The 16213-nt window shown below is 36.8% G+C and overlaps 1 long non-coding RNA gene across 3 annotated transcripts in view; it reads right to left on the bottom strand.

Annotated features, from left to right (window-relative positions):
* Nucleotides 1-10809, bottom strand: part of LOC135214877 (uncharacterized) — a 128920-nt gene extending 118111 nt beyond the window's left edge. For all 3 annotated transcript variants that reach the window (XR_010314515.1, XR_010314513.1, XR_010314514.1), the window contains exons 1-4: nucleotides 10683-10809; nucleotides 9558-9644; nucleotides 9339-9399; nucleotides 6850-6975 (exon numbers count right to left, since the gene is read on the bottom strand). This is a non-coding gene — a long non-coding RNA (uncharacterized LOC135214877). The remainder of the gene's footprint in view (nucleotides 1-6849; nucleotides 6976-9338; nucleotides 9400-9557; nucleotides 9645-10682) is intronic.
* Between the last annotated feature and the right edge of the window lie 5404 nt (nucleotides 10810-16213).

Raw genomic sequence — 16213 nt, forward strand, 5'->3', positions numbered from 1 at the left:
TGAGGCGCTGTCTTTCACTGCTTTGCGTCTAACTTTGGCTTCTTAGTTTCTCTCTCTCTCTACTGTTTAAATGCTTAAATATATTCTTTTTGCCCCGTTCAAGAACTACTTTTCCGTATAATAACAGACCGGATACAAGGCTCAGTATTGGATCTACGAGGCAAATTAGAGGCAGAGTATTTCCCGGGTAGCAACGTGTGGGCATTTTTATGGACAAAAGTATTTATTTTAATAAGTTGGATGGTCGGCATCGTCTGTACGAGTTCTTTGCACGTACTGAGCTGGTGTTGGTGCGTGAATGTGGTTAGTACCTTATCATTCCTGATATCCGAGATTTCTTCAGTCTGATTTTTTCAGGTTAACTGAAAATTTTTGAGGATGCAACAAGGTTTAAAGTTCTAGCTAAGAACATTTTACATTATTAAGCAAACGTACACTGTAGTGATTTTTACACAATAGTGATAGTTTTTTCGAAATCTGCACGGCAAATATATAAGATCATTTGGTATCACTACCAAGAAACTAAAAAAGTTTTGTGATTTTGTGAACGATCCAACCAAAAAGACGAACGGGTACATTTGGAGTTATATCCTTTCACTAACAAAGGAATAGGTACTCCCGTCCCTTCTTAAAGATTTTCAGTCACTATCACAGCCGTCTCTGCTGTCACAAATTCCCTGCTGAAGTCACCACTTAGCAAGCAGGAATTCTCCACCTGCACGTTACCTTCTGCTCCAGAGATGTTAACCGCACCAAATGGTTGTGCATCATCAAAATGACAAAAGACGATGACATTGAACAGAAGACGCGAAAGTGACCTTCCAGTGGTACCAGACAACAATAACAACAGGGAGGAAATGTTTATACAAACATGAGCGGTCAAATTTCAATAACAAAGACATTAATATTTAAACTGATGAAGATGAGTGAGAGAGATTCTCAGGTATCTTCAACTACTCACCCATCTACCATGCCTATTAGCATATAAGAGAGAGAGAGAGAGAGAGAGAGAGAGAGAGAGAGAGAGAGAGAGAGAGAGAGAGAGAGAGAGAGAGACGCGGATGACTGTACTTAAGGTTCGTTAACCTGTCCCTTTAGATAGATGGTCAGAATGTGTGCTTTGGTTACATCCTAAATTTCCATTGCATGTTTCAATGCAAACTCGTCCTCTTGTCATTTCTCCTCTAAATGCAATGAAAATATAGTGAAGCACTGGAGCAGTTTCTTTTCCTTTTCGCAATCAAAATAGACTTGCCTGTTTTACTGGAGTTGGCAGCATGCCTGTCATTATTGACATTTAGAGCAAAGTTTGCTGAAAACTTTTAAAAACTTCGACTAAAAATTAATCAAAGGTGATAAGTTTACATTCTTATTTACATGCACACACACATTATTCATTATTTTCCATGAATTCTGTCCAATTTGTTTGTCTGCTAACATGAGTGAAAGTAGGATAAGCGTCTGTCTACCTGTTCAGATAGAAAGATTAACTCTTAGCCAGCGAGGGTAGGGAATTTAGGACTAACTTTTATCAGTTACTTAGTGACGGTGGCTCTTACTGACTTTAATGGTCAGAAGGACAGGCTATCTGTTTACCACTGTCCAAAGAACACGTAGGTAAAAGCCTGTGGTACAAACTTCTGGTGGCATAGGCTATCGTTGCTTTCACTTTTTTACTTTCTAACCTCTCCCGGGCCACTGTGTAAATATATGGGAGACACACATCGGTGACACTGGAATTAACGCCATCAGCTTTAGCAGACACTACTAGTTCCTGTAGAGTCTTGCCCTACACCCAGTCCAGTCATCTCACACAGACACCTGTCCACTTCGATCGTGAGAAGAATTTGAAACAAGAAACTGCGCAAATGTCAACATTAATTGATCCACAAGTTGCCAAACATTAAAAGTCACTGTCTTGATTTATGTTACGTCATCTTACATGAGACATATGGGCCGATGTTATCTAGTTAGATGATCGCTGGCAATCCCTGAACAGAGGTCACGTGCTTTTACTCACAGACAGAGGCTATCTTTGTGCCCCGTCCCTTCCCTTGTTTATTCATAACATTCTTCCCGATGAAAGTTATTTTTGTGACTCGAGAATCCTTCTTCTACAGGGAAAATGTTTGATGAGATACTGAAGTAAGGGTAAATGGTCCGTCCGCACTTCTGAAACTTTTGAAGAGAAAGGAATAGTGAGAGATAAAGGGTCACATACCTAACGTGTTATACGTTTACTGTTCTCTGTAAATGAGTATCTTTTTCTACGTCCAACCTCTTACTTTACATCTTTATCCAAATGTATTGAGTGAGATATGCAGGCTGAATTTTAAGCCTCCAATTCTGTGACAAGGCTGGTAAGCTTCTTATTATTCTCCTCAATCCCTGGAGTGGGTGGTTTGTCACATTATACATTCAGCATTAAGACATTTCCCCTAACGAGGAGTTGCTCCAGAGAAAAAGGACACAATGGACACTACCACATTCTTATAACTACTGAAATATGGATGAACCCCCCTTTGCATAAAACTTCCACAACAACAGCCACTTCATGCACTTACACAGAAGATTCAACAGCAGCTTATCAAACGCCATAAACGCACCCATCTCCTGAGTGTCAACCCTTCCGGTGTGTACCTTCGTTTTTCTTGGATGCAGAGGTCCTTTCACACCATCTATTTGATGCTGCCTACGCAACTCCTCACCACCTCCCTTCTAAATCATACAGCATTCACTTCACCAAGTTACCGATATCTATTCTTTCTACATAATGAAACTATGTATCTACACTCACTCTGATCTTTCTATTTTTGCAAACACAGTATCTTATGAGCTTTAACTTTTTCCCTTGATTTACTCTCAACATCCACACTCCCTTTCAATATTGGAGAGTTAGCTCAGTAAGGCTTCATGCACGCTCAATTTTTCCAGATTGCTTTGCTAGTTTCTACAGTTTCTCTTCACTAATGGCAGTCAGCACTGTGTCATCTGCAGGTGTCTGCCATTCTAGACCCGTTTTCATGTCGCAAACAGCTTTTCACCTACACCTGCTTCCCTTGCTCTAACTTTTCATGTGTATACATGATGCACTTGTGTTTCAGACCCAATTCTGTGCCAAACCAGTCACTATCCTGTAAAACATATTCGAACACATGGTTCATTCATCAGAATGTTTTAAAGGTGGTAAGTAACTTGGAGAGAGCAGAAGACGATAGGCTAGGCGAGGGAAATGGAAGTAGACATCTTAAAAAGGAGTAAAAAAATTACAAGAGAGAGAGAGAGAGAGAGAGAGAGAGAGAGAGAGATGAATGGCGGCTCATGTGGGTGGGTTAGGGCTTTTCTGATGAATCATGTATTATGGGTGTACAAATCGACTGCGTTGTAAGTTCTTTTCTGGAAAACATCGTTCTATGTATAATAAAATATAATAAAATATATATATATATATATATATATATATATATATATATATATAAAATATTATATATATATAGATATATATATATATATATATATATATATATATATATATATATATATATAATGTTACTTTTGTTATCCAGTACACCATTTGCCGACAGACATTCTTACTTTTAAAATATTCACTTTTTAATAGTTTCTATGCGAGTTGTCACCCTAACTAGCAGTAAATCTTGCTCTTAAGCTTTGAAAAAAAACCGCCTCTCTCATTGTTTGTGCGATTATGATAATACCAGTCACGTTATCACTATGGTCCACTAGTTTTACAATTTAATCTGACTGACCTCAAAGGACTTATTGAATTATTCATTCTCTCTCTCTCTCTCTCTGTCAATCATAACATGAAAACTGTTTCAACTAATTCATTGTTTGTTTGTTTGTATGGTGTTTTAACGTTGCATGGAACCAGCGGTTATTCAGCAACGGGACCAACGCCTTCAAGTGACTTCCGAACCACGTCGAGAGTGAACTTCTATCACCAGAAATACACATCTTTCACACCTCAATAATTCATTATGCTAAAGGAAGTATTTTTCTATTCGTAAAAATAAAGAGAGCTACGATTCAGGAAGCCAGGAAGAGATGGTTAGCATGTGAAAATAAAACCGCCCCAGTGTCTTCCCTTTTTCTCCCTCCTTTTTTTACTCAAAGTTGCGTAACGGGTTTTTTTTTTATTATTATTACAGCTGAACCACAAACCCCACTGCTACCCAGTGAAGGCCGTCACCCCTTTAAACACTAAATGTACCCTTCGTAATCCTCGTGAAGGTTAACAATGTCAGATATGGAAGCTTGTGCACCAACGTGAGATGTCGTCGTCTTGTTGTCTAGACTTGTTCTTGGAATTATTCGTGGTAGTCGTAGCAGTTGTTTTTGTTGTTGTTCTTCTTCTTGTCTTTGCAGTGATGGGGGGCTGGCGAGCATCTAAGCTCAAGGACTGCTCTTGCCCCCTAAGCGAGTTTTTGCCGGGCTGCTTTGAGATCATAATATCCCGCGGGCGTCCTCCGCCTTCTTCCCACAACGCCAGCCAGGCTTCCGAGCTGCTGAGCGCGCAGGCGCGCGCACACAGGAAGGAAATTCTCACACTGAAGTCTGTCATTCAGCTGTCCTCATTCTCCGAACTGAGGTGCCCATTTAGTCTGTTTTTTTTGTCTTATTTTTTATTTCTTCCTAGATCCCTTCTGTGTAATATCAACTAACCATATGAATCAATACATAATAATTTTCCAGTGTCCCTGGCTAAGAACTTGCGCTCTCAACCATTTAAAATACAAAATACACTTGATTCCCAACGTCTCATTAAAATAAAATCAACGCTCCCGTTATTAAAACTTAAAATACAAATTTATTATGGAAACGCTTTCCTCTGAACAGTGAACATTGCATATAAGCATCACCTGCAAATGACACTAAAACTGAGCGGAAGACGTACCTCGTGAATCACAATTATTGTTATGAAAGAAGTTTGTGCGCACTTTGGAGCATTATGAAGCCATATAATAGCTGTATTCAGTTAATAAAGCAGCAAACAGGTGTGCCACACCAACTCACACACGCACACAATTTACACACACACACACACACACACATATATATATATATATATATATACATATATATATATATATATATATATATCTATATATATATAATTACACACACACACACACACACACACATATATATATATATATATATATATATATATATATATATATATATATATATATATATATATTTGTGTCTGTGTAAAAGTAAATAAATTCGTTTGTTAAAACAGGATACGGCTCAAGTATAAAAGGCCATTAAAATCACTCTGTTTTAAAAGCCTTTAAAAGCGTTTCAATGGACCTTTTATACTCGCGATATCTACTATATATATATATATATATATAATATATTATATATATATATATATATATATCTAAAAAGATATAATATATATATAAGGAATGACAATGGAGCAAAGAGCAAAGTCTGGTTCTAATACTGTTTATCCATCATCATCATTAATTTATATATTTCAAAGGCTAGGGGTAACCAAAGTCTTAACGGACCCCATCAGTGGTCTGAAGGATGCAAGTGGCCCCGCCCCACACCCACAAAAATAAAGCCCGTGTACAATGGCTTTTTCAATATACGTATATACATATACCATACATACATACATACATACATATATATATATATATAAGATATATATATATATATATATATATATAGTGTAGGGCTATACACACAAGCTGCATACAGACCCACACAGATACGAATAAACACATCACACATACAAATATATATATATATATATATATATATATATATATATTATATATATATGGTGTGTGTGTGTGTGTGTGTGTGTGTGTGTGTGTGTGTACGTTTGTGTGCTTCTATGTAGCATATGTGTAGACACATACACACTCATTTATAATCGCCGTTTTCCCTTTAGGTGAAGAGTGACCCAAGGTGTTACCCGTCCGATTTCAGTAAACATTTTGAGGGAAATTTTACTGGTTCTATGACCTCATCCAACCAGATGTACTTCGTCGTGTCAACAAAGTCACATTGGGGAGGACAAAAGGAATGTGCCTAAATCATTCATCTTATCCCGGGGTTCGAACCTGAGATATTTCGCAGGTGAAGAGAGTATTAAGTCAACGTTATCGGTATACAAATACATATTTATACATATCAAATACTGTTTTCATGCATATATCTAATGTAGTAGACCTAACATTGTCATGCAATGCCATGCGCTGACAAAAAGATCGATCCCTTTGAACCTTCAGCCTAAAATGGAGGTAATCCAGATCGTGGATCTGTTTCCACATCCCTCCAAACATCTCGAGCAGTTGCCGGGTAATTTATATCCTTACTGATCATAATATGACATACAAACAATAATGTTTATGTCCAATATCCGCCAAAGAACTGAAATCCGGACGTTTCTGTCATGTGCTAGCCGTCAGAGATTGCGACGAAATTAAAAAAAAAAAAAAAAAAAAAAAAAAAAAAAAAAAAGGCTGCCTAGGCCTTGAATAAAAAGTCAGTCTTTGATCTTGATCTTTATAACAAAACAAAAAAAAGATTCAAGAGCAATAATTAAATGTATCAGTACATCGTATATCATCACTGAAATCAAATTTATAGTAATAGTCGGTCGAAAACTTGCTTGTATAGGCCTAACTACACCTGGAGGGAGAAGAGTTTACCGCTACTACTAGACCAACGTTGCATATTCCATCCTTCTCCTTCCAGGCTTTCACCACCACTACTAAAGCTACTACTAGTCTACTACTACTTCCGCTATTGATATGAGATACCTTCTTTACGGTCTTTTTTTTTTCTTTTTTTTTTACTACTCACCACCGGAGCCGTCGGGTACTTGACTGACTTTCAGAATCTTGCTTTGAGGTCATATTGAAGCTTCACGGTCATCGCCAAGCAGAGCTTGCTTTCTTCTTGTTCTTCTTCTTCCTTAGCGTAAGGAGCCTGCGGACAGAAGCAAAACAAATCAAAATGCACGAAGCCACTGCTACTTAATTCATTTGTATATACTACTGAGTAGTAGTTTGTGTGTGTGTTTATACTAATGTATAATTAAATAAATAATATATATTTATATAATATATATATATTAAATATATATGTATAAATATATATATATATATATATATATATATATATATATATATATTATATAATGTATAATATATAATATAATTAATTATTATATATTATATATATATATATAAATTATAAATATTATATATAAATTATAATATATATATATATATATATATATATATATATATATATATATACTATATACATATTTTATAATATATATATACTATATATATACTTTTATATATATATTATATATATTATATATTATATATATTTATATATTATATATATATAAATATATATATATATATATACTTTTATATAATAATATATATATATATATATATACTTTAATATTATAATATATATATATATATAAAGTATATATATATAGTATATATATATACATATATATATTATAAATAAAGTTATATATATATAATTATATATATATATAAATAAAGTATTACATTATATATATATATATATATGTAAATATATATATATAATATGTATATATATATATTGTAATTATATAGTATATATATGGTATATATATATTATATATATAATATATATATAGCTGGACGGACGAGAAGCGGTACTTTCAACGTGGTATGGCCGTTGACACAAGGGAATACATCAATGAGGAGAAAGAGAGCCTACAATTTATAATGATCCTAAATTGAATTTTTATGCTAAATTTCCTTTTTTATTTGATAATACTTTTAGGAAAAACTTTTCGCAACGCATCCAAAATAAATCTGGAGCCACTGAGGTTCACTTGATACCTCTAATTCCTCTTACCATTGGGACATTATTCAAGTACAAGATCGTTTATGCCCTTACATGTCCTACTGGTGTGTCCTCCTGGTGTGTGTATACGTGTCCTAAATGTAATATACGAACTTATATATGATGCACCAGGAGAATTCTGAAGATACGCATAGACTAATCGTAGAGCCAGCTATAGGGCAGACAGCAATATTACAAACCCAGAGGTTTCTAATATTAGCAATCATTCAAGGATGTGTAAAAAGCTTCTATTGAAAATATGGACTTGTCAGTTTTAAGGCAAGCTTCCAACAGCCATGAATTGAACAATTTTAGAATCGTTAATGATCAAACAGCTCATCCCTTTGTTTTCTCTTCAGTCTGAATATTGTGAAACTTTAATTTTTAAATTTACAGACTTTTTGTAATTTATATTATTTTGCACAGCCCTCGAAAATGTAATGAAGATATTACGAAACATCGGGAATAAGTTGACCATTTTTAGCAGTCTTAATGTCCTCCTCCTCATTGATTACATGTAATTATATGCATATATTTGTAAATATAAAGATGTATATATAAATTCATATACATACATATATACACATACATACAATATCCATATAAACAGGTATACAATATAGTGTATGTGTACTTAAGAATGATAAATAGACGTCTTTTACACCAGACCTTAAAAGGGGAAGAAGCAGACATCTAACTGCATGTAGTACTAGGAATCACAGGGTGTGGTCCCAATGCACATCTCATTAAGCAAACACTGCTGGGAGTGGGAGGTTGGCACTATAGTTAGGGATGTAATGGTCTACACTATGATTCCATGCAAATGCAGCCATGTGCATGGTTCATCACTGAGCATGCATGTCTCAGCTAATGAGGATAAGAGTTGAAGGGTACGCACACAAACTTAATTTATTTGCTACAAATAAGTGACGTTACTGAAAAATTACTAATAATCAGTATTGACAGTAGTCACAAAATCTATTTATATAAGCCCATCACACTGCAGTCAAAAAATCTATAAAGACATCCTTACCTAACCTAATAATGGCCCAATTCAAACCCTATGCTAGCCTACATGCGCCTACGCAAGGCTATAGGTACCTCAGTTTAAAATGCAGTTTCCTCATTAAAATATGTCACAGGTAAAAATGTCAGATTGTGACCCCCAAGGGATTTTAACCCGGTACCTATTCCCCCTTTACGGTGTATTTAGTACAAGCAATAGTTAAGTTTTACTTCAGTTGCGAGGCCTAACCTTTCCTATAATTCCAGGTCCTGACCTCACCAGATCTCACCTACTTAACCTAAGTTTAACTTAGGGCGACATGCCCTGGCCTTACAGGGCTGGCCTAGCACCCAGCCCCGGGAACCCAACCCCATCCCCCCCCCCCCCCCCACTCAAAAAAAACAAAAACAAAAATAATGGTTACCTGTCCCAGACGGCAACTGACGGGAATCAAGTCGTCCAACTCAAGTTTTACCCAAGCATGACTGTAAAAACAAGAACAAAAGCCTGCATATAAATGACTTTTTTTTTTCTTTTAGGCAAATTATTTTTTTTCCCCGTGGCTGTAATACCGGCCACCGTTTATACTATGTAGTGTGAATCATATACTACATAATAATTGACATTAAAGGATAAAACTTACCAAGCTATATAGCTTCCCCACTGAAAAACCAGCATAAGCCATAAATAAACCTTCGTGGTGTACCTAGTAGCCTCCTCCACTCGAAACCTGAAACATGGAACCCCCATTAGCCTACTGTTTCCGAACAGCCCGGGAAAACTATCGTAAATCTTTGGATAGGCTATAGCCTAACACTTCAATCACAGAACCTTCTCCAGTAAGCCAGGAAAAATATGTGAATATTCACTTTATTTCCATACATAAAAAGTTGTCGCCTGCTTCTCACCAATTCCTATACAAAGTAAATGAACATCTGCCATTAGTATGGGCCTCCTATACTCCGTTTTTTTCCATCTGTCCATCCGCCTGTGGTGCTTTTGTATGGTAACACTGCGTCCCGGGCTTGAAATAGTTATGCTGTGTAAGTTTTAGGTAAATAAAGGATATCTGGGTGTACATTTGCAACTGAAAAGTGTTTTAATAATTTACTGTATGCGAATTACACCGTTAATATTCGAAATAGGTTATTGTTATTATTGTTGAATGTACGCTGTCTTTTCGGGGTGGCGAATGGAACAGCCACGCAAATTCCATCAAACAGATGCTAAACCAAGTTACGTCATATCGTATCTGGCTGAAACGCACTTTATAAAAATTAACAGTACATACTGATATACTTACGTATAATGAAGTAATACGTAGCTTAGTAGCAGAGTAGGTGTGGTCCAATAAGTTGACATCTTGCCGTAGTGAACAGCGACAGAAGCAATTTTCCCGCCACTGCGTCTGGCTATTCCATTCGCCACCCCGAAAAGGGAGCTTGCATTCAACAATAATAACAATAACCTATTTCGAATATTAACGGTGTAATTCGCATACAGTAATTTATTAAAACACTTTTCAGATGCAAATGTATACCCAGATATCCTTTTATTTACCTAAAACTTACACAACGTAACTATTTAAAGCCCGGGACGCAGTGTTACCATACAAAAGCACCAAAGGAAGATGGACAGATGGAAAAAACCGAGTATAGAGTCCTAAGCCTAGTGCTAGACACGAGTTCGTAATCCACTTCAGGACAGAATTCCCCCTCATATAATAATACATCCAATTAAAGCATTGTTTGTCATTAACGAAACTTACCTAGTACCGCCACTATAATTCCCAATCCAGTAAGAGTTCAATGGCAAACCTCCTAAAACAAGTATCACCTACAGCAGGAAGAGGAGCTAAGTTCCATCCAACGTCCTCCATAGTTATTCAACTTCAAAAAGACCTCCGCCGTCTGACCCCGCCCAAACCCAACTCTTCTTCCCAGATAGTCCTCCAACAAAACTAGTCCCTACCGAACATATGTACATCTGCTTTTTAAATAATGTGTAAAAATAATAACCAACCAGTACTAGTATCGTACTCCTTATAACAAGAAATTACGTTAAAAAGAACCAAAACTAACTGACTAAAGAAAATATAGTCTAAAAGGCAAAATTTGGAATTACTCCTGCATCAAACTCCATCCTTTTATGCTTTCTTGAGCTGAAAGGATAAATGTATACGCTTTTCTCTTTCCCTGCTTCTCATGAGTCCTTAGGAATGAGGTTGCAATGCGTGTTGCGTTTTCCATGCCCTTGGCTAGCGCTGGATGAATTGGTAGGCAGTAGGACAGAACGCTAACCATAGGCCTAGCAAACGTGAGCAAAGAGCCGTATTACCCAGCCAGGGCTACTTTGCCCTATCCTTAGCTCATGTGGATAATAACGTCATGCATCAGAGAAAGCCTATCACAGCTTACAGTGTATAGATAGCAGATATGTACAATGAATCACGTAAAAGACTACAATTTAAACATTTTTTTAATGAATACGATTACACTTACCGATTTACACAAACACGCGTATTTTATATATATATAGTTTGTGTTCGTGTGTGGATTGAGAGAAAATCTTTACTTTTTTTGCAGCGGGGTGGGGGTCAGTTTTATAATGCTTCGTCGAGGACTGTGCCCTAACACTTTTGTGACTGAAGTTGGGATCTTTTGTTAAAGCAAGAATTTTTTGTGATCTTAAGAAAAGAAAAGTGGCTTCGCAGAAGCACTCTTTAACCAGGAGATTGGTTATACACGGTACCCATAATCCTAATACCATTATATTAATGATTATCATCTTGATTCTATTGGTCTAACGATCTTTGGACATATGCGACGTTGGTTCATGTCAGTTCTTTGATGAACAGTAAATGCCACTGGAACATTTTTTTCATGGCCAAGCGGATGGCGCCATAATCCTGTTAATCAGGACCACGACATGGTTCATTGCAAGGAAAAGCTGTCTCACTAGGCCTAGGGAAGCCCTTTACCGTATTAGACACAAGAACATGCAGGGCAAGCAACAACTTCAGTTTTTTTTTTTTTTTTTTTTTTTTTTACTTTTGATTATTGCAATAGGAAATCCTTTTAAAAAAAAAAAAAAAAAAATTTTGGAAAATCCTTTAAATTTTTATTTTTCATATTAAATTGATTCGAAATCTGATTTCTCTTGCCCCAGTGCATGGTGTCTTGCTCTCTGCAGACACTCACTCAATTTCTCTCGAATGACCACAGAATGTCTGGTCCCTCGCCACTCACTCTACAAGCGTAGTTCCGGTCATATGTACTTATGTTACAGATAAGTAAGTGCAGGGCCTATGAACATTTTCGAATGTTCATAAAAAAAAAGGGCCGTTATTCCCTTAACTGATACCACTGTTTGTTGATTTTAGTTTTTCCAACAGCAGTTTCTCATTTTTTTTTCTGTTGCGTAAAAATGATTAGGGTCCGTCTATAGGTTGTCTATTGGCCGTTTTGTAATATGTGACTGGAGCTTTTTTTAGTGGATTATTTCCATATTATGTGTGTCTGTATATTTGAAAAGATCTGTTGCTAGTTCCAGCAATCAAACGGCAGGCTGACGTAAGTGGCTATAGTGGCATTTGTATCTGACAGTTAAAGAGTTAAAAGGCTATGGAACTATCATCCTCATGAGGACGAAATAATTTGTCATGTAATTTAACCTCATAGGCGTCAGTCACAACTACGTTTCATCCTTCACTAAGCGTAATCTATTAAGCTTTAAGTGACAACTTAATGTGTTTTAATTTAGTTGCCTCGCCGTCTATTCTCATATTCGATACTATCTTATTTCTGGTCCCAACAACTATTATTTTCTGGCCTAATACCTAGTCTCTAACAAGTTGAGGCTTCTTGCGTCTGTCCATCCATTTAAATCCTACATGTTATCTTACGCATCACTGAACTTATCCCTAAGTTAGCTTTCAAATCCAGCGAGTCAAGTTTAGCAGCCCGCATAAAACAAACGTCTCCATTTTTACCGAGCGCTTTCATATTATGATTTTTGTTATTTTCTTTCCCGTATCTCCTAATTCCCTATCTCTTCTAACCTAATACCATGCAAGTGTTCATTGCATAGTTCTTTTATTTATGTGTCAGTAATATCCTTGCGATTTTCGCAGTTAATTTTTTGCTTTATCTTTTACCCCTTTTCTTCTCTTAACGGATTATGTTGCGTAACAATATTTTCTTGTATAAATTCCATTCTCAGTCTCTGCAATTATTCCTCAATATGCCGAGCATAATTACGGGTTATACATTCCTCGTAGAACACTCCGTGATTACCGCAAACCTGCCAGTCATTCAGCCATAAAGAAACTACGTTGTTGGAGCCGAGTTATGATCCCTCTTTCCTCCTCTCCCCGCTATTCGTAACTTGTTTCAAGGAAACTGTAAAACTAAGCAAAAAGAATAAGGCATGGTCTCAAATTTCATCTCGCGAGTGGGCATGAAGTCCTTTTTATGGCGGTCAGTTAGAGAGTGAAAACGTCTCGGGTTTCGTTCACTAGGGACTTTCATTTTCAATAGATGTCTGAGGGCAAGACAAGTCTAAAAAACCAAATATTGCGCGTTGCGGAAATGGCAGAGTGGTTTCTGTCTTACAATTATACGAGAGTTTTATGAACTTATTTATAACAGACGGCCAGTTACAATTGTTTTTTCAGTCTCTTTCCATGAACTAGGAAGTTACGCATCTACTCGGAATACCAGTTTCTGTCATGCTCCATCGACCTTTAAAAGTTCCGTTGGAAAGACCTTGAAAAAAAAGTCCTTTGCCTTTTTTTTTAATTCCTCACTCTTTCAGGCAGATCGCTCTTCTCCATATGGTTGATAATTCCGCTGCCATATAAAAACCACTCGTTTGGAAGGTTGATAGACCAAGAATTGGCCAAAGAGAACTAAATACTCGGTCAGTTCATAACTACGATTTAGACTCGACACATATAAAAATAAGACTCACCCTGAATCTGCTAGTAGCCCATCCCGGCTCCCTCCCGCCAGCCAACCGCACCTCCTCTCCTATAGCGCTGAAAGGATTACATGTTGTACCGCAATGCTATTACTGCTGGCTCTAGTTTTTTTCTCTCTCTTGTTTCTACTTCCGCCTTCCTTGTGATTAGATTCTAAGCTTCCTGTTCCCCTTCCCGTTGGCCAGGTCTCTCTGGAGAGTTAGAAAAGCATGGTGAAATAGAATGTGATAGAAATGTTATTTGTTCAATTGTTTTCACTATGGCAATTCTTCGTTGGAAAATCATTCTCCGAGTGGTAAGGAGAGGTATAGATTGATTTTATTCTTATGCAAGTTGAAAATCTAAGCAGTATTTTACAGAAACGTACTCTACGCGGCTTCTGGTATTTAGAACAAATATAAGACAGTAAAGCAACAAAAAAATGTACAGTATCACAGAAGGTTTCAAACGCCGCGTTGCCGTGCAACGTAAGGCAGTTTAACAACGGTTGCAACTTGCACGCGGTGTACTACTGAAGTTCACTTGCAGGTTTGGTGGTGATTCCATAGCTTTTTTTGAGTAAGAGAGTAAGTGTATGCCAAATCTCACCAAAGTTAATAAGAGAGAAAAAAAACGCTAGACTCAACAACATGTGACAAAACCACAGACTTCCGGGCTTAAATTACGGCAGTACCGTACCGACATAAAAGTATAGGCGACAGAGAAAGCCGATGTGATGTAGGCGTCACTGAGGCATAATCAACTCAGCAGGTCGTCCCATAGATAAAAGGTAGGTTCAGTCATGTGTGACTAGTGTTACAAGGAACAAACATTCAAGAGTTATATGCAAGTTTCAAGTTACGTTTACAGCCAACTTGGCCGGTCCCGTCTATTCAGGTCACAGTCATTAGCAAATTCCAAAGCATACAGCATTTTCTGGACCTTAGTAAATATTTTTGGTAAAATTGCGTCAGCCGTTTGTTTGGGAGGCTGAGGGCGTTTGTTGCCATTCTGAGTTAAGACCGTTCTGGCTACATAACAGTAATCCAAACAAGTTCTTGCTGTAACATGATAGCGTATATAAAATCACCCAGTATAACTTCCTTGACTTTAATGAATCCACTATAGAAAAAAAATTCATTCCCGTGTTGGTATGAGATAACGTAAAAACAAACTCCTCGCCAGCAGATGCAGGACAGTTCAAGGATATGTAGTTGCCCAAATACATACGACCAAGGTCATTTCGAAGACTGGTTCTGTGTTACATTAGCAAAAAGGAACTTGAACAACGGACGCATATTCTCTGCCAAGGACGCTTACAATAAGGACGCTTCTCTAACCACAACCGTGACAACCACTCCGAGCCTCCTACCATTGAGGAGTTTGTCTTTAATATATGTCGTGTTCTTACGAAGAGATTTAGTTAAAACTTTTCTTTGCACTGCCTGTTTATCTTCAACATTTCTCTAGGACAAGAGGAGGATTAATCATCTCTAGTTACCAAAAATGTTATGGCAATTAGAGTCTAGTGCTGTAACCAGGAAGTAACTGTAGCTTTGGCCACGGCAGCCCATAGATGTGGATTCACGCGACCATAAAACACGCGCAAGATTTGGATGTCGTTGTTTATTTTCCGATGTACTTTTTTCTTACTATAGATATATATATATATATATATATATATATATATATATATATATATATATATTATATGTTTGTATGTGTTTGCGCGCGCGTGTGTGTGTGTGTGTGTGTGTGTGTGGCATGGTTGGGGAGCGATTTCGTCCCCTCGGTGTATTTACAATACAATTTCCCTCTTTGATTACAGTTTCTCGGACTGGCGTCTCAAAAGCAAAGGTCTCTGACGTAATGATAAATGAAAAGGAGGGGGAAAAGGACGAAATGAAAGACGGAGAAAAAGAAAAACTTCACACAAGCGATCCAAGGTTTCAAATGATTAGTGAATAACGAGTTAGAATTATAATGCAAATAGAGAGGAATATCATCTGTTGCGTGATCAATCACTGTATATTGACACTGATAATGTTCAATATAATCCTGGTGAAATGGACGTCCATCGTCTAATACACGTCTAGAAGCATTCTGTTCAGCTGTTTAATTCCTATCAGTTAATTCAACTGAATAGATGTACCACCTAGAAATTATCTTTTAAGTATTCTCTTCCGTTGAAACAAAAAAGGTCTTTGGTGTTGTGAACGAAACATAAACAGTTATGCATTATGCAAGCGATTGATGTTGATGCGCCTGTTAACCAATTAGACTGGCTGAATCAACAAAAGGCTATTTAGAACGACTGCGTGCATACAAAATTCGAAAAA

Source organism: Macrobrachium nipponense, chromosome 46 (genome assembly GCF_015104395.2).
Source record: "Macrobrachium nipponense isolate FS-2020 chromosome 46, ASM1510439v2, whole genome shotgun sequence".
Taxonomy (NCBI): Eukaryota; Metazoa; Arthropoda; class Malacostraca; order Decapoda; family Palaemonidae; genus Macrobrachium; species Macrobrachium nipponense.